At 48.7% G+C, this 25,487-nt stretch overlaps 1 long non-coding RNA gene across 1 annotated transcript; it reads right to left on the reverse strand.

Annotated features, from left to right (window-relative positions):
* Nucleotides 1–17,116: 17,116 nt before the first annotated feature.
* On the reverse strand, nucleotides 17,117–18,250 carry LOC142591074 (uncharacterized). Its single transcript, XR_012830329.1, has 3 exons — nucleotides 18,102–18,250; nucleotides 17,229–17,303; nucleotides 17,117–17,162 (listed from the first exon to the last, which is right to left on the reverse strand). It is a non-coding gene; the product is annotated as an uncharacterized LOC142591074 (long non-coding RNA).
* Between the last annotated feature and the right edge of the window lie 7,237 nt (nucleotides 18,251–25,487).

Genomic DNA, 25,487 nt, shown 5'->3' on the forward strand with positions numbered 1-25,487 from the left:
TCACAAAACCAACATCAAAGGCAGCGTTTCAGTTGTCCCCAGGAATGGCATCATAGTGCGACTTGTTCCCATATATAAAACCGAGAACACGAGTGAAAGACTTAGTCATATGAACTGATAGCAACGAGTACACAAGGCCACTTGGAACCGCGACATATCACGACTTTCCATAGGGTAATGACCTTCTGCTGCGAAAGACCCTTCTCGCGCACTACGACACAACCAAACCACTACTTCTCTCGTGCGAAGTATCCCCGTATGTTGCAGGCGCAGTCCTCGCTCTCCAGGATGACCAAAGCAGGGAACTGCCAACAGCTTTCGTCTCGAAAACTCAAGGCCTGCCCCAGCGGAGAAGACAATTGGATTATGAAGGATTCGCTGAGGTCTTCGGTGCCATTCATTTGCACCATTGCACCATTTGCACCATTTGCACGTAACGCCACAGCGGATACGTCGGATCACGGGTGTTACCAGACTGCGCTCTTTGCCTGACCCAAAGGAGAACCCCGGGGAGATAAGACGTCGCTTTATTCAACTCTAGCCTGGGTCTGCCACGAAACACGACCATTCGTCGGCGCTCCCAGTGCCCTTGATGACGGACCTACAGAACATGACGGGGCTGATTACATGCCCCGAGATATTCACCTCCACTGCAATGGCGTGCAGCCCGAGTTATTTTAACTCAAACAGAGCCACGCTCATACCCACGCAAGCGCTGATACCCGCCGAAGAAGTACGGGTTGACTGACACAGAGAAATGATGTTGTGCACCGACATTGCCAGCCGCATCGCTGTCTCTAGTTACGAGACAACCGCGGATGCGCTATGGTGGCACCACCCTCGCCCTTACATGAATACGGTAGAAGCGTACTGTATTACCTTGCCGTATCGTATTCCGCTGATGCACCTCCGTTTACATGTATGCGCATCTCACTGGCTTAGAGTTACTGTATATGCTAGGTAGCACATACAGTAACTCTACACTGGCTGGCAAGCTAGCGCCGTCCCCTACTTCCGGTGAACATGCTTCCGCTGTCCCGCGCCAACAATCGGAAAGCGATACCATTGAGAGATTGAGACCTTCAGACGAGACGCTCATTTGAGGGATCGCCAGCCGTTTGTGCGCAGGCGCGAGTAAAAGCTGACATGAGAGAGAAAATGTGGGGCCTTTTGCTCCTCGGCCTAGTCACTACGGAGGTGGTTTTTTAGCGTGTGTTGTAGGCGTTTGTCCCTAGGCGTGCCGGCATTGCGGAGTGGGGTCGAGTTTGTTTACGCTCGGGCGTTGGCAGCCAGCGCGGTAAAACAGGTGAAGGAGCGGGTCATGCAGCGGGCACTGACGCCCGATTTGGCGACCGCCGTGTCGGACAGACTGTCTCGCACCTGCTGCGCTCGTGCTAAGTCAGTTGCGGCGGATCATAGCTTTCTCGTGCCTTACGGCGATGTGACCTGTAAAGAACATCACAGATGTTTCTGCGGGAGTAGTGGCGACCGTAGTAGATGCCGTCTTGATGCCGTAGTAGAGCCCGGGCCGGCTGTTTTGAAAATCTAGAAGGCAGAATGCCTTAGCAACGGCGGTTGAACGCAAGTGGCTGAAAGGCCGCCGGTGACGATGACTGACTTAGCACTAGTGCACAGGCGCGAGAAAGTCTGTGCAACGTACCTTCAGAGGCAAAGTTCTAATTTGTGTTACAGAAGTCGCGGGGCGTGGTAGTGCTGAATTTAGCGCCCCAAGTTGGCGGCTGGACTTACCTATTGGCGGCGAGGAGTTACGGAGTCGCCATCTGTCGGAAGCGTCTCACTTGCGTAGTATGAGGGATCACGCGGCGCGCTCCTCATAGGTTTCGCTTATGGTGATCAATAAAAACACCATGCGGCAGCCCTCCTGGACATTTATGTAGGTACTGTCAAAACGAGGGAAGTTTTTGATTGTCGATATAATAATCATGGGCAAACTGAAAGCACATAATCATTTACAGACGCTATTTCTTTATCGAATACGTACAGTGAACGCCACTGCGCGCGGTCGCCGCGATGGAGTCTCCCAAACCGGCTTCTTGCGTGAAAAGTAGGCAGATGCTCAGAGTCAACTAGGTGAAATATGTTCTTATAGTGGGCTGTCTGTATAACCAAATGGGGCATAACAGAACGGAGCCTCAGTCCAGTGATCGCACGGGTTCGCAGCGACCGACTGCGTGTCTGCAAGCATGTCCGCGCACAATGTTTTGCTTTCGTTGTGAGCGCGTTTTCGCACCATGCCGTGAGCTTTAGGCCGCAGCATATGACCATCTAACAGTACACTAACAACCATTGTTGAGTGGGCGCTATCAGAACTCTGCAAAATAATTCCGTTATAGTGACTTCGACGCCTAGCTACGGCGACTATGACGTGCCGTCGCGACGATTCAATCTTTCTTTGTCTTCTAAATTCTTGAACATTTCAATATTATTTCTCAAGTTGCGCCGCACTGTATGTTTATCGGTCTTCTCCGCGTGCGATTTCCCTCTGCGTGCTTTTCGTAATCTACTGCATTAATTTATAACACAAACATGACCATATACCGTGCCTTTTTTTAATGTGCGCCTTACCGCTCCCTTCCCGCTCCAGTGAACTTGCCAGTATCTAGCATCAACAAGTTCATAGATCAAACCTTCATGACATTAGCCGGGCAGCGGGCGCGGGCGAGCGTCTCAGTGCGCGTTTTCTGCTACTCACCGAACATGGCGCAGTCCCGGCGCCGTAGCAGAAATGTTCCTCCCGTCTGTGCTTGCTGCACACTCGAGTTGTAGCCGATAGCTGTGTGCCGGTTCTAAGTTTCGCCAACCAAGCTTCACGCAGCTCCTTGCCCTGTGGCTACGTGTGAATAAGGCTGACAGCGGGCTCCGTTGCGTGGGTCCGGTACTGCGGCACCGAGGAGTAGCCTACCATGCTACACGCCTCCAAAGGCAGCCACTACCTATTATAGTACTTTCAAATGTTGTCAAGCAGACATCCAAGGCGGTAAAGCCTCACCACTAAATCAGAACCGCGGCGCAGGTGAGACATTAAACTTTCGTTTTCAGCTCGCTTCGGCGCTTCCGAAGCAGACGACGCGACCGCTGTGTCCACGTGATCCCTCATGCCACTTCACGACGACGGAGGCGCTAGCTTTTCCAGTGGTGGAGCACGCCCCCAATATTTATTCAATCGTGTTTTTTTTTTACTAATTGTAACAACGTGTCATTATTTCGCATTATTGGCGGCGCCTCCAGGATACCAAACGGCAACGGGGACACTAAAGCTAGAAACCGTACTGGTATGTGGGCTGGGGCTCGCCGAGGCCTGCCAGTGCCAGGGGTGTATAAGATCGGCTGTCCGCGACAGCGGACAGCCAATTTTTCATGCGGACACCCCCTGCAACGCTTCGGCCTCCACGGCCCCAGCCCACGGGCAGCCCTATTACCAGCTTTGACCCCCCCTACTGCCTCTTTGCTGCCCTGGAGATCCTTCGCCGCCTGCTTTATTATAACCTCAGGTGCTCTCCTGGGGCCTCCGTTTGCCGGCTACATATGAGCCCTCCTGGAGCAGTGCTTGTAAAAAATCCAATCTTCCCGACGAAAAAAGCAACCCGCGACTTATACAATACCAGTCAGAACTGCCCTTCACACACCGCGATCACCAAATGGGCCATCCGTGCCCACTGTCTCACCGCACGGGCAGCGAGCGGCGGAGCGTAAACCAACTCGACCACACTGCGCAATGCCGGCATGTCTAGGGGACAAACGCATACATATTGGCGGCGAGGAGTTACGGAGTCGCCATCTAGCGGAAGCGCCTCGCTGGCAAGTATGAGGGATCACGCGGCGCGCTCCTCATAGGTTTTGCTTCCAGCGCTCACTGAAAACACCACGCGCGAGCTCTCCCGGACATTTCTGTAAGTACTTTCGAAACGAGAGAAGTTTTTTACTGTCTAAATAATAATCTTGGGCAAACTGAAAGCACACAATCGTTTAGAGACGCTATCTCTTTACCGAATACGTACAGTGAACGCGACTGTGCGCGGTCGCCGCGATGGAGTCTCCCGAACCGGCTTCTTGCGTGAAAGGTAGGTAAACGCTGAGAGCAAGGCGCCTTGTCCTGTCGTCTTTCTTGTGTCTGTCTTCTTGCGCTTAACAAAGTATTGCTGAGAGCAAGCTATGTGAAATATGTTCTTATAGTGTTTGTATAACTAAATGGAGCGTAATAGAACGAAGCCTCAATGCAGTGATCGCGTAGATTCCCAGCGACCGACGCGTCTGGGTGCTTGTCCGCGCACTGTTTCGCTTAGGCCGCAGAATATGAGCATTTGACAGTATACAAGCAACCATTGTTGCGTGGGTGCTATCGGAGCTGTTCAAAAATAACTTCATTGTAGAGACTTCGACGCCTACGGGGACTGTGATGTCCCGTCGCGACGATTCAATCTTTTTTTCTTCTAAATTCTTTGTCCTTTCAATATTATTTCTCGAGTTGCGTCGCACTGTATGTTTATCGGTGTTCTCAGCGTGCAATTTCCCGCTGCTCCTTTTTTGTAATCCAGTGCATTAATTCATAACACAAACATGACCATACGCCATGCTTTTTTTAAATGTGCTTCTTACCACTGCCTTTCCACTCCACTCGACTTGCCAGTATCTATAGCATCGACAAGTTCATAGACCAAACCGTCATGACATTAGTTGGGCAGCGGACTTGGGCGAGCGTCTCAGTGCGCGTTTTCAGAACATTGCAGACCAGGCGCCGTAGCAGAAATCTTCCTCGCGTCTGTGCTTGCTGCTTACCCGAGTTGTAGCCGATGACTGTTTGCCGGTTTTATGTTTCGCGAGCCAAGCTTCACGCAGCTTCTTGTCCTGCGGCTACGTGTGAATAAGGCTGACACCGGCCTCCGTTACGTGCGTTCGGCCCTGCGGCACTGAGCAGTAGCCTACCATGTTGCGCGCCTTCAAAGGCAGCCACTACCTATTGAAGTGCTTTCAAGCGTTGTAAAGGAGACACTCGAAGCGGGAAAATTTCGCCACTAAATGAGGACCGCAGCGTACGAGGGAATTTAAACTCGTTTTCAGCTCGCTTCGGCGCTCCCGAAGCAGCCGACGCGGCCGCTATGTCCACGTGATCCCTCCTAACACGTCACGCCGACGGTGGCGCCAGATTTTCCAGTGGTGGAGCTCGAGGCCAATAGCGAGGAGTTACAGAGTCGCCATCTATCGGAAGCGCCTCGCTGGCGTAGTATGAGGGATCATGCGGCGCGCTCCTCATAAGTTTTGCTGTCAGCGCTCACTGAAAACACCACGCGCGAGCTCTCGCGGACATTTCTATAAATACTTTTGAAACGAGAGAAGTTTCTTACTGTCTAAATAATAATCTTGGGCAAACTGAAAGCACACAATCGTTTACAGACGCTATCTCCTTACCGAATACGTACAGTGAACGCCACTGCGCGCGGTCGCCACGATGGAGTCTCCCGAACCGGCTTCTTGCGTGATAGGTAGGTAAACGCTGAGAGCAAACTGTGAAATATGTTCTTATAGTGTTTGTATAACTAAATGGAGCGTAGTAGAATGAAGCCTCAATGAAGCGATCGCACAGGTTCGCAGCGACCAGCTGCGCGTCTGCATGCTTGTCCGCGCACTGTGTCGCTTTCTCCGCGCGCGCGTTTTCGCACCGTGCCATGAGCTTTAGGCCGCAGAATATGAGCATTTGACAGTATACAAGCAACCATTGTTGCGTGGGCGCTATCAGACCTGTTCAAAAATAATTTCATTGTAGAGACTTCGACGCCTACGGGGACTGTGATGTCCCGTCGCGACGATTCAATCTTTTTTTCTTCTAAATTCTTTGACCTTTCAATATTATTTCTCGAGTTGCGTCGCACTGTATGTTTATCGGTGTTCTCAGCGTGCAATTTCCCGCTGCTCCTTTTTTGTAATCCAGTGCATTAATTCATAACACAAACATGACCATATGCCATGCTTTTTTTAAATGTGCTTCTTACCGCTGCCTTTCCACTCCACTGAACTTGCGAGCATCTATAGCATCGACAAGTTCATATACCAAACCGTCATGACATTAGTCGGGCAGCGGACTCGGGCAAACGCCTCAGTGCGCGGTTTTCAGAACATCGCAGACCGGGCGACGTAGCAGAAATCTTCCTCGCGTCTGTGCTTCCTGCATACCCGAGTTGTAGCCGATGACTGTTTGCCGGTTTTATGTTTCGCGAGCCAAGCTTCACGCAGCTTCTTGTCCTGCGGCTACTTGTGAATAAGGCTGACACCGGCCTCCGTTACCTGCGGCCGGCCCTGCGGAACCGAGGAGTAGCCTACCATGTTGCGCGCCTTCAAAGGCAGCCACTACCTATTGTAGTGCTTTGAAGCGTTGTAAAGGAGACACTCGAAGCGGGAAAATTTCGCCACTACATGAGGACCGCAGCGTACGAGGGAATTTAAACTCGTTTTCAGCTCGCTTCGGCGCGCCCGAAGCAGCCGACGCGGCCGCTATGTCCACGTGATCCCTCCTAACACGTCACGCCGACGGTGGCGCCAGCTTTTCCAGTGGCGGAGCTCGAGGCCAATAGCATTTGCAGCCGCCAAGCGGTAGGCTTCGTACGCAGATTAATAGAGCGTTTTTTAAAAACGCATAGCATAAAATAATGTATAGATATCGACTAAATGCCAGCATGCGATAGATATATTAACGCCCAGTTAGCTGACGCAAGCTAGGAAACTGTCGCCACCGCAATTCTTTCAAACGTAATTCCATCAGCGACCACCATCGTCATCATCATACCCGCCAGTTGCAACGTACAGGGCCCGCCGCTTTGGAAGAGTTTTGGAAAGCGCAGAAGCGACTTCGAAGAAAGTGCGACAACTCTTTCATTACGTCGGTGTTCGTTTACTTCCCGCGCTATAATGGACGGTAAGTGGTCTGCATTTAAGTCATAGCGTGCGTCCGCACCAGCGGTGCTGCCTACCTAGAAGTTCCGCGGCGCCTTTTCTTTTTTCTTTTCATGTCTGTCTTTTTTGCTGTTCTTTTATTGCGATAGCAATCGCATGGGCACTCCAGGCACATTTCTAGCATCGGCGTCGCCATTACGTGCACTTAAAGGCCAAGGTGAAATCGTCGCCGCGCGCCATATGCTGTATGCGAGAGTGAAAGCGTGCGAGGTTGACTCGCCGATCGCGCCTCGATCTCGCGCACGCAATGGCGGCAAGCGGGGAGGAAGCGCGCCGCCTTCCGTCGCGTGCAAGGCTCGAGGGGGGGGGGGGGAGGCGTTCTTCTCCGGGCGGCCCGGGCGGCCGAGCGCGCTTACCGGAGCCGCTGTATCTTGAACGCTATCTGCGACGGGTACAGTGTCCGCGCGCTCTGTTTTTGCAGCTGAGTTCGCGCTGATGCGAGTCGTAGCAAGAAGGTCAACTAACTCGCTGCTGCTGCGGCCCTTTCTAGCTGCAGCGTTCAGCCAGCGAGATTTCTCGGGCATCGAGTGAGATGTGTTCATGTTTGCTTGGGCGTGCGTAACACCACGCTCGTTAATTCAGTTAGTATGTGGGATGTCGTTTCTGCTGAAGCACGAATCCCAACATAAAACGTAACTGCTTATTCGATTAGGAATGGCAGCGGTCGAGCATACCAACGCTAGGCTCGTCTCGGTGGCGGAAGGAAAAAGAAGCAACTCTTCCCAGCCGGGCAGCCTGTTTTTGTAGCCACAGTCGGTGACGCATACCTCGGGTGACGCAGCGGTGGTGCTATGTTTTATCGGTAACGCAGTCCAGCGTGTAGCCGTGTTGCGCTGGGTCGGATGTTAACAAGGTGGAGGCTGCGCGGAAATATGCGCAGAGTGTGTGGCCACATCATCCCCCCCCCCCCCCCGCGCGGTATATGAGAGCCCTCGGTTTGTAAAAATATGTGCAGTGTACCCGACGTCCATAGCGTGTAGTGACAGAAGCAGGCTGCGATGTCGGGGGTCAGGGACGGACGCCTGTGGGTGCACTGGTATTTCCTGGTTTGGCGGAATCGATGTATGCTGGCTTCAGCCGGTCGATATAGAGGCAGACATCGTTCCCGTTAATGCGCAGGGTGAACGATTTGTCGTCGTCACGGAGAACTATGTAGGGTCCGCTGTAAGGTGGCTGGAAAGGCCGGCGGATGGTGTCGTCGCGGAGAAAAATGTGCGTGCACGGATGTATCGTGCACAGTGGTGGGCTGCACATCACGTGGCAACCCGCTAGGGCGCGTCAAACCGGGAAATTCGGCGAGGATGGCGTGGCACGGTGAATGATTTTCAACACCGAGTACTTTGATGCTTGGCTGGTGGCTAGTCGTTCGCTGTCCTGGTGAAGAATGTCCCGTTGTCGCGTCGATGAGACGGTCGTGGCGGCAGTCCGGAAGGAGGTTGTAGTGCGCCAGAAAGTTTGAGCCGATGATTGGCTCGATGACGTCGGCGATGACAAAATTCCAATGAAGGTCACGACGTAGGTTTTTAAGCTGGAGGTGCAGGCCGAGTGAGCCGTAAGTCTTGATTGTGGACCGGTTTGCCGCGTTGAGCTCGAAAGACGTAGGAAGACGGGTACCTTGAAGATGGCCTCGTGGGTAGCAGCAAATGTCGGAACCGCTGTCGACAAAGAACCGTTGCTTTGTAATTTGGTCGGTGACGAAGATGCAACGGCCTCCAGTTTGGCAGCTAGCAGCCGTGTCTATGAGCTGCCGTCGCTGTTTCCCTTATGTCCAGCGGAAGCAGGGTTGTCGACAATGTCGTGGTCTGTGCCCGAAGCGTCGATGGTAGTAGCACCGGTCTTCTTCACCAGGCTGCTGCGACATGCGTACACAACTTTAATACGTCCCCTACAATATGAAATGGAGGCATCACCGTAAATAGCTTCATGATTTTTAACAGTGGCCATTGGTAACAGTGGAAATTGAAAGCATTAGCAATGATGTTTGCTTCAGCAATGACGGCCCGAGCAAGACAGCGGGGGGGGGGGGGGGGGGGGGGGGGGGTGTAAAATACATAAGCGCTTAAACTACTTACAAAAGCTGTGTGCCCTGAAAAAATTATTTCTGCTTGTCTAAAACTAGCTTTTTGTGATGCAGTAGTTTTGGATGTCATGTCATCATTTCTTTCTAGTCTTATCAACACTTGAAATTGTTCATTGTTGCCTATTAGCAAGCTGTATTTTGTTACGTATTTTGTTATGTGTCGTTATTATATTTCTAACCATTGTTTTTCTGATTAAAAGTTTTTTTTCTAATATAACACTTTCAATGTTTTTCTAAGCCGATCAAACGTCCTCGCGTGGGAGACCCAGTAAGCAATATACTTTAAGTGAGGTATTTGACAAGTGATAATTTTCCGTGCGCACAATCTAGTGCCACATTTATCTGCAAATTACTAATAAACCAGAGCGCTATCAGAATTGTAATTCTGAATTTTTTACTACAGGAAAGAATCGGTGGGGAAGTGTGCAATCAGACAGACAAAGAAGGGAGACGTTAACAGGACGAACGCAGTCCTGCTTACGTCTCCCTTTGTGCTAGTTTTGCCGCGCTGCCCTGCCTCTATTTTCATTGTGAACCAGCTAGCCCAAACCAAAGCTTTACAGATTAATAATTGTTTTCATGTCGTTATCAAGGCAACAAATGAATTATGTGGATGATATTTGTGTATTTAGTCTTAAGCCCGCTCTCATATCTGCGAACTATACTTGGATAGCTTAGAATACATTTCAGCGCATCAACGAGAAAACGTATATGGCGTTGACTAAAACATACTTGAAGTTCAATAAAAACAGACATTTCTCCTCCAAAACCGCCTGTCATCAGTCTTTAACTATATCCTAATTTGTGGTTCTTGAAGGACAGTGTGCGTGCGTGCGGAAGCAATAGATGTCGCATTGTCTAGTGAGGGTTAAGAACAACAGTTGGCACAACTGCGAGTAAGAAAACGGACTCATTTGGGCGAACTTGTGCCCAGTAAAACAACTAACGCTTAAGCACAAAAACAGCGCCGAGCACAGGTGGTGATCATGTAAACCTGATCTGTAAGTGTCAGACGGCCAGACGCGTCGTGTACATGATGTACAGGCGCCGACAAAAGTGGTATATCCCACGCAGCGGGAGCCGGAGCAGCGGAGGGCGCCATAAGCCCTCCCTTGTTCACGGACGCTCCGCAGCGTGGTGGTGCTGAACTATAGAGGCTAGAAGGTTCTAGCCTCTATAGCTGAACGATGACTGACCGGCGAGCAGCCGCGCTCGTCGGTGTTTATTGTGGTGCGGTGACCAATGTTGCCTGCCGAGCTTTAGCTGGCCACCGAGCATGGCCGGCGAACCAAGATTATTCCCGAGGGGGCGTCACATACTTGCTACACTATACTATACTAATCTAATCTATATCTATGTAGCAAGTATGTGACGCCCCCTCGGGCATAATCTTGGTTCGCCCGCCAAGCTCGGTGGCCTGCTAAAGCTCGGCAGGCAACATTGGTCACCGCACCACAATAAACACCGACGAGCACGGCTGCTCGCCGGTCAGTCATCGTTCAGCACCACCACGCTGCGAAGCGTCCGTCTAACGGAGGGTGCCACAAGCCCTCCCTTGTTCACGACCCGGGGTGGATCGTGACACTGGCGACGAGGATGGTATCCTCGTGTCTCTGGCGACGAGTACCTACGGAGCGTCCCACGCCGCCGCGAGCGGCGAAACACCGCCCCCCGTTGCTGCCGCCATGCCGCTGTACGGAAGGCTCGAGCCGTTCGAGGGAGCTGGGTCCGCCTAGCAAATTTACGAGGAGCAAGTCCACGTGTTCTTCCGGGCAAACGACACACCCGAGGCCAAACAGCGGGACATTTTCCTGGCCAGCTGCGGGACTCGCGTCTTCAGCCTCTTGCTCGACCTTCTCAAGCCAGCCACACCGCACGTTAAGACGCTGGGTGAGCTGCTTGCCATACTGCGCTCGCAGTTTAACCCAGCACCGTCCACACTAATGGAGCGTTTCCGCTTCAACAACCGGAGCCGCCGGGAAGGAGAGACCCTCGGGCAATTCGTTGCTGCGCTACGAGGGGTAGCGAGTGCCTGCGCCTTCGGGGACCAACTGGACTCGCTGCTCCGGGACCGTTTCGTCTGCGGAATCAACAACCACGCCATGCAGACGTGACTCCTGGAGCTTCCCGACCCGTTGCTGGACTACGCCGCGAAGGCAGCGCTGGCAATGGAAGCTGCCGCCAAGGACGCCGGCGAGATTTCCCGTGCGACTGGCTCACCGTCGGCGGAAGCGGCGGTCAACAAGTTCGCGACAAAGAGCAGTACCTGCGGTCGTTGTGGTGGTTCCCACTCCCCTTCACAGTGCCAGTTCTTTCAAGCACAATGCTTTACGTGCGGGAAAACTGGGCAACTGGCACGTGTATGCCGAAGGGGGAGGACGAACCGCAAGCAGCAGCCTGATTCAAGCCCAGGTACAACAAGCCCGCGGCCAGGGTAGCCGTCGCAAGGGTATGCGGCGGAGGCATGCGGCAGGAAGCTCAAGTTCTTCCTCGGCCAGGCTCCACCTCGTGGCCGAGGACCCGCCGATTTTCGACATGTGGCACACAGGCTTTGTACCGTCGTCTGTGCCGCCATACATGCTGACCGTCGAAATCTGCGGGCACCCCATTTCTATGGAGCTGGACACAGGGGCCAGCGTGTCAGTAATGGCCGAGAAACTCTTCAAGCGTACTTTCCCCGGCGTGTCCGTCGAGGCTTCGGGCGTGATGCTGCGCAGCTACACCGGGCAGCTCTCCCAGGCACAAGCCAGCGTTCGCTTTGGCGACAGGGAGGCAACAGGGAGATTGTGCGTCTGTTTCCTAAAACCTACTAAATAGTTGGACAACACATCCGTTTCATTACACCACCATTGAAGTCGCGCGTCAATTATTTTCTCCATTACTTTCCATAAACAACTTGTCGTCTTACCCGGTTTTATAGTTGGTATGATTCGAGCGACTTTCCAAGAGTCGGGTACAATTTCTTCTATCCATAAATTATTATAGATGTCTAAGAAAGAATTTGTACCTGTCGGTCCGAGGTTTCTTAGCATATTGTACGTAATGCCGTCCGGCCCAGCAGCAGACATTTGGCGACATGATGCAACTGCACATTGAAGCACGCTTAATGTGAAAGTATGATCTAATTGAGGATGTTGGGCCCAGTAGCAAGCAGTAATTTTCTGCTTAGCTAACACTACTGAAATATAAAATTGTGCACATTGCGATGAAAAAGCAGGTCTGGAAATAAGCTCACAAAATTCATCTGCGACTATTATCTCACACGCGTCCCGAGCTACAGCGAGAGCACGAAATGGGAAGCTCTGTGTTACAGGTCCGCTTAAAGAACGAATTACTAGAAAAATTCGTGGGACAGCCGTGTGAGGAGACGGCGTGCCGCAGAAATCGCGCCAGCGCCGTTTGCCTAAATTTTCCATGCGTCTCCGCATTACTTTGTCTATTTTCTGAGCGTTTCTGTGTGCTATTAAATTTCCGCTGCGTCGGTACGCTCTTTCGGATCGGCGTCTGATGGCTTTTAGGTGTTTACACTCTGCGTCAAATGCAGCATAATCTTTTGGAATTGAGACCTTCTTTGTGCGTATGTTCATGTTATCCTGCAAAAGTTCTATAAATCTTTCCACTGTTGCATGTTGATTAATTTCATCCGTTAGGCGGTACCGGAAAGCTTGCCAGTTGGTTAGTCTGCTGTAACGCCTCATATCATAGTGCATGCTAGGGTGATTTACAAGGATGGGAAAATGATCACTTCCGCGCGTTTCCATATCTGTTGTCCATCCCACACCATTCACTGGATCATGTGAACACAGGGTAACATCTATGAAGCTTGAATAATTATACCCACGAAGAAATGTTGCCGACCCATCGTTTAAAACAGTCAAGTTGCATTTATCTATGGCGCACTCAATAACGTTACCACGTGCATCACAATGATCACTGCCCCAGGTGATGTGTGGATTGAAGTCGTCACATATAAATACATTATAATGAGCTATTTTGAAGATATCCACTAGCGTTTCTGCTGAAATCCTTTTTGAAGGTTGTAGATATAGATTAATCACTGTTATGCCGAGCTTGCCAAAAGATAGTTTACATGCGATGAATTCCGGGAAGTCTGAGTCACTGAACTTAATTTCATAAGATGGTAGGTCTTTTCTGACGCACAGGAGCACTCTGCTAACAGCACCTTGACGAGAAGTCTTGTATGGTATCACATAATTTGAGATGCGAAAGTCGTCATTGATTCCCGCCTCTTGAATGCAAAGTATTGGAAAGTTGTGTTGCAGAAGCAGTTTACGAAAGTCAGCACACTTTCTTCGAAGACTGTTGGCATTCCAACACCTCGTTCATTTCTTTTTGCAGTTGTCTGCGCTCTTTCCCCACACTAGATACACTATCAACAAGTGGTCGGCATTCGTAATTTCTTGCAGTGCAAGGGTATGTTTCCCTCCTGTACCAGTAGGAAGCAAATAGCAATGCTCACGCAAGCGATCATTGATACAACGACCTGTCTGGCCAACATAGGACAGTCCACATGAGGGAAGTATATGTGATACACGATTGACGATGCACACTTTTTGTGAAAAAAGTATTATGCTTTTTTGGACAGCTACTACTCGCATCTTTTTTTTTCTCTCTTGTGATGTTTTTGCACAACCTAGCCAGTTTGCTCGGCGCCGAAGACACTAACGTAATGCCATTCCTAGTGGCCATCCGCTTAAAATTATATATTTATTACAGTGCAAAAGGATGGAATTTGATAGCAAGAACGAACTTGATGGGAAAACTGGACAGGGGTTCCGAAAATAATGATTTATCCCCTACCCCCTCCCATTCGCACCAGTAACACTATTATTGAAGTGCGAATTGTATATCTGTATACTGCGTGCGTCTGCATTCTTTTGCGTTGTAAGTTTTCGCAGGGATGCAGTGTCCCTATAACTCGAGCCCTATAGCGGAGAAAGCAAATTTAATCCTTGGGTTTTACGTGTCAAAACCACGCTCTGATTATGAGGCATGCCGTAGTGGGGTACCCTGGATTAATTTTGACCACCTGGGGTTCTTAATGTGCCCCCATGCACGGGACACGGTCGTTTTTGCACTTCGCCCCTAACGAAATGCGGCCGCCGTGGCCGTGATTACATCCCGCAATCTGCCGTGGTTGCTTAGTGACTATGGTGTTGGGCTGCTAAGCACGAGGTCGCGGGATCGAATCCCGGCCATAGCGGCCGCATTTCGATGGGGGCGAACTGCGAAAACACCCGTGCACTTCGATTTAGGTGCACGTTAAAGAACCCCAGGTGGTCTAAACGTCCGAAGTCCCTCACCACGGCGTGCCTAATAATCAGAAAGTGGTTTCGGCACGTAAAACCCCATAATTTAATTTAATCTCGTGTTTAGCAGCGCTACACCATGGCCGCTAAGCTACCGCGGGGAGCATAGAGAGAGAAATAACAATGTTTATCAGACCAAACAGTATTTAAATGGGTTTATAAATGTGTTTATCACAGTCTTGCCGACAAGGAACTATAAGCACAAGTACACACAGTCCAGTGAGCTGTCAGGCTCGCACAAGCAATGATACCCGAAGGAAAAAGGAATAATTATTAAACTGAATTACAAGAGGTGCACTAATACTTCTCGTGATACTGCGATGCAAAGTTACATAACTGCTCGACGCCTAGCTTCCACGGCAACTCCGTCCGCGTTCATTAATCAAAAACCGCGAAGTTATTTGCGGCAAGAGATAGAAGGAAACGTACAGTGCATATGGCGAATGCGATACCTATTTATTTAATCGGACGCATGAACATGTAATGTCAAATATTATAATCCTTATCAGCGGGCCTGTGGTTCTTTGTGGCCTTTCTCTGCTATGGTAGTCCTGCCCACAAAACGTGCGAATAGCTGCTGCTCATCCCTCTAATACTGAGGACGCGTCCGACAGCAGCCGGGATAGAGCAGAAATGGTAGAAGCCCGTGGGCGGATTCCTCATTAGCGTTCCGTAATTCTCGCACGGGCGCGGTGTATCGCAGACGTCGCGGTTCGCTTTACTAACCACGTCGATCAGAGTTTCGCCGCCGCCGCGAATTTGACCTTCATTTGACCGCAGCTGCGCCGTAGCCTTGGCAACTCATCACGTGACTCGCCGCGGCGAGCTCCGGCTATGGTGGCGTACTCCGGCGCCGACGCCGGCTTGGCACATGCGCTCTTCGCAGCTGGGGCGGCGCCTGACCACGTGACTCGCCGCACGCCTGGCTAAGAGGCAGAGAGTTACCATACTGACTCTAGAGGACAAGCTACCCATAGGGCCCATGCATTGAAATCGGGAACCGCAAGAGCGCCGCCATGTTGCTACGCGCGGAGGTTGCCAGCTCGTGAGACGCTTGCTAGACTTGGTGACAGTAGTCAGTTTTAATCCGGCAACCGTAGAGCGTAACAGCATGGCGTCTCACTTGTAGTGTCGTGATATGTGCGTGCAGCCGTGTGTTTGGGCTTTATAAGTTGGTTCTTCATTCTATGTTGCGGGACGGTGTGGGTGTGGTCCATGTTGGCCGTACAGGTGGCAGTTATGCAACCGAGGGATGATCCTGTTCAAGTTTGCGGTGGTATGCGGTTTTCAGCGGTCACGCCTGTTGCAGGAGTGTCACTCGACGAGGTTACGAGCTCAAAGCTGTGGTCAAATTCCTCGTTGGCATTGGGTAGTTCTCTTCGCACGGGCGCGGTATGTTGCAAAAGCCGCTTTCGCGATCTATCGTCGCGACGATAGATCGGGTTGTTTTATTATTATAAGTACTGATCCAGCTGTAGGGCGCATGTAATCGACAAACGGAAGTCTCGGGAGAGCACCTGAGATAATAATAAAGCAGGCGGCGCAGGAACTCCAGGGCACCCAATGGACAGTGGGGGGATCGAAGCTCGAAGCAGAACGGTACGTAGGTTGGGGCCGCCGAGGCAGGTGTGTGCCCGGGAGTGTTCGCACGGACAGCTCCCCTGGCACGCGCAGCAGTGCCTCGCAAGGTCGAGATACTTTAAAGGCACCTGCGCCCATGATCTTTCTTTGCCTCGGTGCAGTGAGCACGATTAAAGAGCATAATATGGAGGGCATCCGGTGTAGTCGCGAATGCGTCATGGCAAATGTAGCTCGCGTCGCCTGGCGTGTGTAATACTATCAGAGTTGGTTGTATGAACTTTAATACGTTTTGTTACGGTACCTTAACGGAATGGGTCTAGAGGACGGTGCTGGTACATTTTTTTCGTACCGCCCACTATACCCCCCACTACAAACACACACACATACCCCCTTTTTTATGTATACATACATTTCCTTGCCTATGCGGATCATAGCCTCCTTTATTTTTGAAGGATAGAGGAGGCTATGGACGGATTGACCAGTTCAAGTTGTCAACTTGTCAGTAACTGTCATAGGAATCACTCTAATAAACACAATTCCACGATCGGATTGTTTACTTTCATTTTTTGTTGTAACACTGAACACTACATAGAACTTTATTTTGTATATGTGAGAGAAGTATGTGGATATCACGAGCTTAAGCCAATGTGCGATATACAGACAAAGCAGCTGCTACAACATGAACTGCATTGAGGGCCACACAACACATACGTAATTAAACGTGCAAAATATTGGTGGAAGCTTCAAAATACGCTCTGTAGCACTGCAAAGTATAATATGTATTGTAAGTGTACAATAAATGTTAAAAAAAACTGCATCAATGTCCCATTTGCCTTCAAGTTTATTATCAAGTTCAAGTTTACTGAAGTTTATTATGAGCATATGTACAACAGGAATCTACTGACACACCCGCAGTCAAGGTGGCTGTTCGAGGTGTGCTGGCTGCCTCAGTGTAAGAAAAACAAACTGGGTGAATGTCCACACCAGTACCACTGCTTCTTGCCTCTGACCTGCATGTGCCTCCGCGGCATCATTGTGCACAAGTGTGCTGGCGTGGCGAGGCGTAGGAGTCATCCGAGAGAAAGAGTATCGTTTACACGCAGAAGTGGCTGTCCACATTGTCTGTCGCTTTCCCTCAAATGTTTCCTTGGTGACTAGGGTGACACATCCGCAGTCAAGGTGGCTGTTCGAGGTGTGCTGGCTGCCTAAACGAAAAAAAGCAAGAAATTAGATGAATGTCGTTACCAGTGCTATTGCTCCTTGCCTCTTACCTGCATTTGCCTCCACGGCCTCTTGGCTTGCGGAGTCTGTATGAGGGAGCTGCTGTGGCTAGGCGTAGGCATTGTCTAAGCAAAAGAAAAGGCAATTAAAATGGGGAACTATGGAAATAAATGCAGTTATGTCTACTTCTTGCATTCTTCTTGCCTAAAAGTTCTCAAACATAGTGTCCAGAACACACAAGCACTTTGACTGCTTCTGCTTTTTACGTGCAGGTGTTGCTGCGAGATCCTTAGTATGGCTGCGTGCAGCATTGTAACACTTGGTGGAGGCATTTGAAGTGGTAGCCAAAATATAAAGAATCACCCTTGTCTGCATGAATGCTTTCAATTTCTAAATGCAGTGGTAACTATCACTATTATTGCAAGGCCCCCCACATCTATGCGGCAAGTGCCATAGCTTGAAACTGAATTTTTCCTTTAGTGTTTCACAAGCGTAACATATGTCCACATTAGATGTGATGTGTTTGTTTTTTGTTTATCCCAATGTGGAGAGAGCATCATTAAATTGTTTTTATTGTTGCGTGTCTTGTTTTTTGGTTTATTTCTGAATTTATCAAGCAGCAGTGTCTTGATGCGAAAGTGACTCATGTAATGACAGTCAGCTTTTGTTTTGCAGAAAAACAATGCACTTCCTGACCCATTGTTTGACATCCCTTCACTCGCATAATTTTGCAGAGTATTCTACCTATAGTGACTTGCTTGACCTCCACTAAAGAGTCTTGCATTTTGAAATAGCACTCTTTCCTTAAAATCATTCAGCACTTCTCATAATTTCTGTACCTTGGGCTTCTGATACTCTGCATTCACCATTTTTGCTTGTTTCTGACTAGAAATGACTTCTTTAATTTAGAGCTTAAATTTTACCTTTGGAACACACGGAAGGGCTTGCCATTGCATATCTGCATAAAAGGGAAACATGTTTCATTAAACATTTGCAAAATCCAATTGAAGATTGATGAATGCAGCTTGCAGTGTGATATGACTGAATGAGCCATAAAAGTAACTCATCTCACTTGGTAAATTAAAGCACATATTAGTGTGATGTACAAGACTCGTTACACTAACCTGGTGGGTTCTCTTGCTTATACAGCAAAATAATCGGTGCGCGAGAAAAAAAAATATTTTTGCATACCCCTTGTACACACTGATTTAAGGAAAATGAGCTGGAACTGTCCACATGATCTACTTATCTTACCTGCGAATATAGTCAACAATAATGTGCCCCAGCTGCTTAATGATATTTGAGATTATGTCAGTATTGCATATGGTGCCTGTTGTCTAAAATAATTGAATTTTGAAAATGCTCGCAGGGATCTGATGCGCATATCTGCAGTTTATGGATACATGTAAAAAAGACTCAGCATCAAGTGCAAGTGAACGGTCCCACAGGCCCGGCGTCGATCATGCAAATAGATTCGCTGCACAAATTTGTGACCAGAAAAGATATTCCACATGAAATGGCATGCAAGGAAGTGTTGAAAATATTGCACAGTTAAGAAAACGCCTACGCTATTAATATGTAGGTTGATGCACTCGTTATGCAAAACGGAGGTGAGGCGTGCAGACAGGACACAAGAGTAGAGTATTTACAAGCAAACAACACGAGCACCGCCCACTTCTCTACTCTTGTGTCTTGTCTGCACGCCTCACCTCTGTTTTGCATAATGAATCCTTACCAACTAGCTCAGCTTTCCGTCGTTCTAAGTCTCGATGCACTCGATTTCGTCCGCATTAGGCACTCGCCTCTTGATTACTTCGTCGCACAGAAATACTCGGCATCAGGCTGTTTTTCTGCTGTGGCCTTTGTAGAAGCGTGATTGTTCAAAGTGCAACAATTAAACAGATTCTTTGAGTTGCTTGTGGCTTCGCCAGTACAATTCCGGTGCGCTGGTCCGCCTGTCCAGCAATTTCCTACTGAAGGGAAACCCGCAAATAAAAACACCGCTCCGCATGTAGAAAAATGTTCTACTGTCATCATCATCAGCCTGGTTGCGCCCACTGCAGGGCAAAGGCCTCCCCCATGCTTCTCCAACAACCCCGGTCATGTACTAATTGTGGCCATGCCGTCCCTGTAAACTTCTTAATCTCATCCGCCCACCTAACTTTCTGCCGCCCCCTGCTACGCTTCCCTTCCCTTGGGATCCAGTCCGTAACCCTTAATGACCATCGGTTATCTTCCCTCCTCATTACATGTCCTGCCCATGCCCATTTCTTTTTCTTGATTTCAACTAAGATGTCATTAACTCGTGTTTGTTCCCTCACCCAATCTGCTCTTTTCTTATCCCTTAACGTTACACCTATCATTCTTCTTTCCATAGCTCGTTGTGTCGTCCTCAATTTGAGTAGAACCCTTTTCGTAAGCCTCCAGGTTTCTGCCCCGTAGGTGAGTACGGGTAAGACACAGCTATTATATACTTTTCTCTTGAGGGATAATGGCAACCTGCTGTTCATGATTTGGGAATGCCTGCCAAACGCACCCCAGCCCATTCTTATTCTTCTGATTATTTCCGTCTCATGATCCGGATCCGCCGTCACTACCTGCCCTAAGTAGATGTATTCCCTTACGACTTCCAGTGCCTCGCTGCCTATTGTAAATTGCTGTTCTCTCCCGAGACTGTTAAGCATTACTTTAGTTTTCTGCAGATTAATTTTTAGACCCACTCTTCTGCTTTGCCTCTCCAGGTCAGTGAGCATGCATTGCAATTGGTCCCCTGAGTTACTAAGCAAGGCAATATCATCAGCGAATCGCAAGTTACTAAGGTATTCTCTATTAACTTTTATCCCCAATTCTTCCCAATCCAGGTCTCTGAATACCTCCTGTAAACACGCTGTGAATAGCATTGGAGATATCGTATCTCACTGCCTGACGCCTTTCTTTATTGGGATTTTGTTGCTTGCTTTATGGAGGACTACGGTGGCTGTGGAGCCGCTATAGATATCTTCCAGTATTTTTACATATGGGTCATCTCCACCCTGATTCCGTAATGCCTCCATGACTGCTGAGGTTTCGACTGAATCAAACGCTTTCTCGTAATCAATGAAAGCTATATATAAGGGTTGGTTATATTCTGCACATTTCTCTATCACTTGATTGATAGTGTTAATATGGTCTATTGTTGAGTAGCCTTTACGGAATCCTGCCTGGTCCTTTGGTTGACAGAAGTCTAAGGTGTTCCTTATTCTATTTGCAATTACCTTAGTAAATACTTTGTAGGCAACGGACAGTAAGCTGATCGGTCTATAATTTTTAAAGTCTTTGGCGTCCCCTTTCTTATGGATTAGGATTATGTTAGCGTTCTTCCAAGATTGCGGTACGCTCGAGGTCATGAGGCATTGCGTATACAGGGTGGCCAGTTTCTCTAGAACAATCTGTCCACCATCCTTCAACAAATCTGCTGTTACCTGATCCTCCCCAGCTGCCTTCACCCTTCGCATATCTCCTAAGGCTTTCTTCTTCTGGCGTTACCTTCGGGATTTCGAATTCCTCTCGTGCAATTCCTCGCGTGCAAGAAGTCCGTGGTTCGAATCCCGATGCCGGCAATTTTCCACCGGATTAAAAAAAAAGAAAAAAAATCCGCGTGTTGATAAAAATTGCACAAACAGGCCTGGAGTGTGGCCTGATCCCGGTGACCAGAACCGGTAACGCACTCCCTCACCAGAGCAGGATTGGCCACCCTGGTGCAGTACTTGGCCACAACCTCCTATGAACACAACAATCAAACCCCCGGCTCTACTGTGACGCTTCTCAAACGATTGTGATGCACCACTCGAGCTGCCTACTCGCATGATATTCTCAACAAGGAGATACATTCGTTTACTTACATGTGAAGGTATATGCCAGAGCACTTCGGGGCTTGGGTGGCACATAACGCACGAGTGTGCCATAGCGTCCGATGTCGACGCGCGATCGCATGTCAAATCTAAACTGTACGAAACTACTACGCATTCAAAAAACAGATTTGAAACCGAAATTCGCGTCATCCTATATTTCATGAATGCGTGCATCGCAATTTACATAAGTCACGGACTTAGCGATCGCTTTCTGTAAACTTAATATTAACGCACCACGTTCATAAGGCCATCAGGTATGCGTTTTTAGATGACAAAGCATAAGGTCAATGTACTTGTTTTCAGCTCTTTCAATAGTAATTGCGCTGGCCACATTGACCAGGAGCAACAAGGCGGCGCCCTAGAGTTCCGGCCCAGCTTTTCCTCTAGAGTTGTTCTACTAACTCTATGCTAAGAGGAGCGCCGCGCTCGCCCAGTCAGTGCGAGCTTGGCTAGGTCCCGCACACTCTCAAGTTCAACAAATGGCCACAGAGGGCGAAAAAATCGACCGCGCGCTGCTGCTAACAAAACCAGCATAGTAGAATCACTTCGGGATGCTTACGTTAGTTTGAACATTTTCCGCTAAAGGCGCCGTAACAAGCGCAATTTTTTCTTGCAAACTTTCTCCTACAATTAACGAAGCACGTTTATTACACAAAAAAGAGGGCGAAATTATCATTGCTAATTTGATATCGTATTCTTTGTAAGTTTATTGTTTCTTTGCCACTATAAACGCAAATAGCATTCAGCATCATCGATCTTTCACGTGTCCTCTGGCCTGGATTTAAAATTTTTATCGGTATTTTCGAGTGCATGGCGGCACGGATTCATTCGTTCGTGCACTGACTCGTTGCTTCTTTTTTGCTAAAACTAGTTTATTGCGCTTCGATGTCTCGCGTTATTTAACCTGGGGTGAAGTGGACGTGTTTGCAAGGGGACATGTAAGCCCGAAAGTTGGGTATCGGTCGTGAGCCATTCGGAACACGTCTGCATCGAAACGGGAGCTGGATTCTGGTGCCGCTGACAACGGCAATAACGGTGAGTCGTTTAACACCGCTGCATGAATCTTTATATAATATTCGTCTCATTAACTTACAGCCGGAGACAAGTTAACGAACTAGATCCTGCACAACAAATGGCAGTCGGGATCCTCCGTTGCTGTTTCCTAAATGAACCGTTACTTGCGAGGCTGTCGTTATGCACACACAATCGGGAAAGAAAGAGCGACATCGGAACGCGCGCCTCATTTTTCATCTTGTTGTAGCGGTGGCCATAGGTGACTGGGTAGCCTTAACAATATACATATAACACTTGTTTTCGAGTCCGCCGGCAACTTTTTCGTCCACAAAACCGTATAATCCTTTGGTAAAATGATGTGGAAGTACAGAATTTAATGTATTAAACAGTTCCAAGCGTGATAATTCACTCATATTTCGTACTTGTTGGTTCCAAATGTTCTTGCTGTTCAGTTTGGTTTACCGTATGGCATTTATTTTTGCAGTAGTGCAGCAGTGCATCACGTTCGTGCAGAAAAATAATGCATCAGTTCTAATAGCTTCATGACGTTCATGCATTTGCTTGTGGAACCAGCAGTGTGATCTCCTCCAGTGTATAAATGAACGCACAAATGTTCTCATTTGTGATCTTAATAATACTTAAACTGTTTACATGCATTGTATAGTCAGGCAGACATAAATTTATGCACAATAGAAATATTTATTTAACGTGCTGCTTAAGCGCCCTAGAACAGACAGGGTATATTTGCATGTGTTCTGTAGTCGCAAACCATTACAATATATATATGTCACACTTTTTTGCATTTCATATTGCAAAATTGTGCTTTTTCAATTGCTGATTCAGTCAAAATTTCTGTTCCAGACATTCAGTAATGAGGATGGCACCAGTATAAAGCAACACACTCCACACACTAAACAGAAGCTGCTGCCTGCTACAACAAGACCATTGTGTGGATATTGGCTGCTACTACAAGGTAAACAACATGTGGTTCAGAAATAAATATGCCTGATATATGCTGTATTGGCTTGCTAGTCTTGAGATACATGTCATTTTTTTGCAGCAGAAATGAATATTTGTTCATGTTTATGGTTCAGTATAATTGGTTCGAACATAAAAGAAAACACACACATGAGTTTGGCTAATCTGTGCTGTATCTCATGTGTCACCGTTCTGCCCCAACAGAGTCCATGCCAAGCATACCTTGGTCATCACAGGAGCTCCTATCCACACCAACAGAAAGGGGCTGGAGCTGAATTTGCAAGGATTTTAAAAACACGAACAAACAAGCGCATGCAGAAGAATTTGCATGAGATATCAAGTCTGCAGAGCACTGTGTCAAGACTGAAAAGAGCTTCAGCCACCATTCCACCAGCACGGACAAATTGGCTGAGTCATCCAGGTAACTCAAAAAGAACTTTATAGAAATTCTTCGTCTTCAGATGCACCTGCAACTTCTGATCAAGCACGGACGACGCTGGCCAAAAGAGTTCCGTCAGTTTGCACTTAATCAGCTTCCTGGCCATGTCAATTCCATTTGTGCCAAGTGTAATTTTTCTTCTATAAATGCAAGCTTTTTCATTGCCCATTCTCGTTAGCGATCATTCATCGTCATCCGAACATAAAGGTCAACAGATTCTTCGCTGATACTTAATACCAGTCACTGTCTAGTATCATAACATATCTGTAGCAGTACCTATTAGTGCATGTTGTCATGCACAATTGCTCTCCTGAAATAGCTGATGCAACATCGACATGTGTCTTGCATTAACCTACGCACTGTTTGCTATGCACCATTTTACTTTTCTTGATGTTTTTGGCCTTCAATGCTTGCAGAGCAGAGTGGCTTCTCTCTTGAATGCAAGCTTTCTCATTTTCCATATTCCTAGTCTCGTTGATGATTGCTCTTCTTCCTCGATAGCCTGGGTCTTTGCGCAAGCTACACTGAATGATAGATTGCAGAATCTCGTTTTGCTGCCCCACTTGGTTGTGGTCGCCGTGTTACATTTCTCGGATGTGGGGGCCTGGTCAGTTGCATTGGTAAGCAGTCTCTCGAGGTAAGCATGTGCTCCTGCAGTCCGCACAGCGACATAGACTCCCAGTGTACACACACCATAACTGGTGCTCCCCGTTCGTTTTTTCCTGCTGCAGCCATGGCCAGGTACTTGTGGCCTACCTCGGCCATGATTTGCTCAAAACTGAGACCAGCATATGTGCTTACATGGTTCGAAGTGTATGAAGTTGATAGCCGTATGGGTGAAAATGCCCGCAAAAAATGGCTGCCAAAGGTGATGCCCACGAAAGCGACTTGTCCATACTGAGACAAAGTGGGACACCAAATGTCAGCCACACCATTAGCGGCCCTCGACAGAAAAGAAACGTGCAGGTTGGAAAGGAGTTAACGCTAAAATGCCGGATAGTCCATTTCGCTGTGTTGGTTGCGGCAGCAGATGCCTGCGTCACCTGATTGCTTCGCAATGGAAGTTGCTCATCTTCAACGGCAACTGTCGGTTCAAACAGGTGCGACGCTCTGTTCAATCTGTTTGTACTGCTGGTTGTCGCTCGTTACCAGACCACCACATGCGACGAAGGCAAGCATTATGCCTGTAAGTAGGCCGCTGAATGTATCCTAAGAGACCCGTATATGTGAATGCTCACTGTTGCCATATGGTTCGTATCCAATGTATAATGTATTGTCTGAACACTATGTGGTGAATGATTGCCGTTTATTTTTGCTGTTATCTCACTTGGTTACGGTCGCCGTGTTACGCTTATCGGATGTGGCGGCCTGGTCAGTTGCATTGGAAAGCACTCTCTCGAAGTAGCCATTTGCTCCTGCAATCTGCACAGCGATATAGACTCCCAATTTACACACCGTGATTCGTGCTCCCAGATCAGCCTTTCCTGCTGCAGCCATGGGCAAAATTGTGCCTGTTGCCTTTCTCGGCCGCGATTAAGCACGAACGGAGACCGGCATACATGCTTACATGGTCCGACGTGTGTGAAGTTGGGTGCAAAGGACCGCAAAAGTGGCTGATGAAGGTGATGCCCACGAACGCGACTTGTCCATAGTGAGACAATGTGGGACACCAAGTGCGAGCCACACATTAGCGGCCCCCGAAAGAAAAGTAACGTGCAGGTTGGAAAGGAGTTAAGGCTAAAATGCCGGGTAGTCCATGTCGCTGTGTTGGCTGCGGCAGCAAATGCCTGGTTCACCCGATTGCTTCGCAATGCAAGTTGCTCATCTTTAACGGCGACTGCCGCTGCAAACAGGAGGGACACTGTCCAATCTGCATGCGCCGCTTGGTTGTCGCTCGTTACTAGACCGCCATGTGCGACGACGACGGTGAGCCGTTTACGAGCTCGCGTCAAAGATTCCAGTGTATCTCGACATACAATTTTTATTTC

The sequence above is a fragment of the Dermacentor variabilis genome, chromosome 8, assembly GCF_050947875.1.
Source record: "Dermacentor variabilis isolate Ectoservices chromosome 8, ASM5094787v1, whole genome shotgun sequence".
Classification (NCBI taxonomy): Eukaryota; Metazoa; Arthropoda; class Arachnida; order Ixodida; family Ixodidae; genus Dermacentor; species Dermacentor variabilis.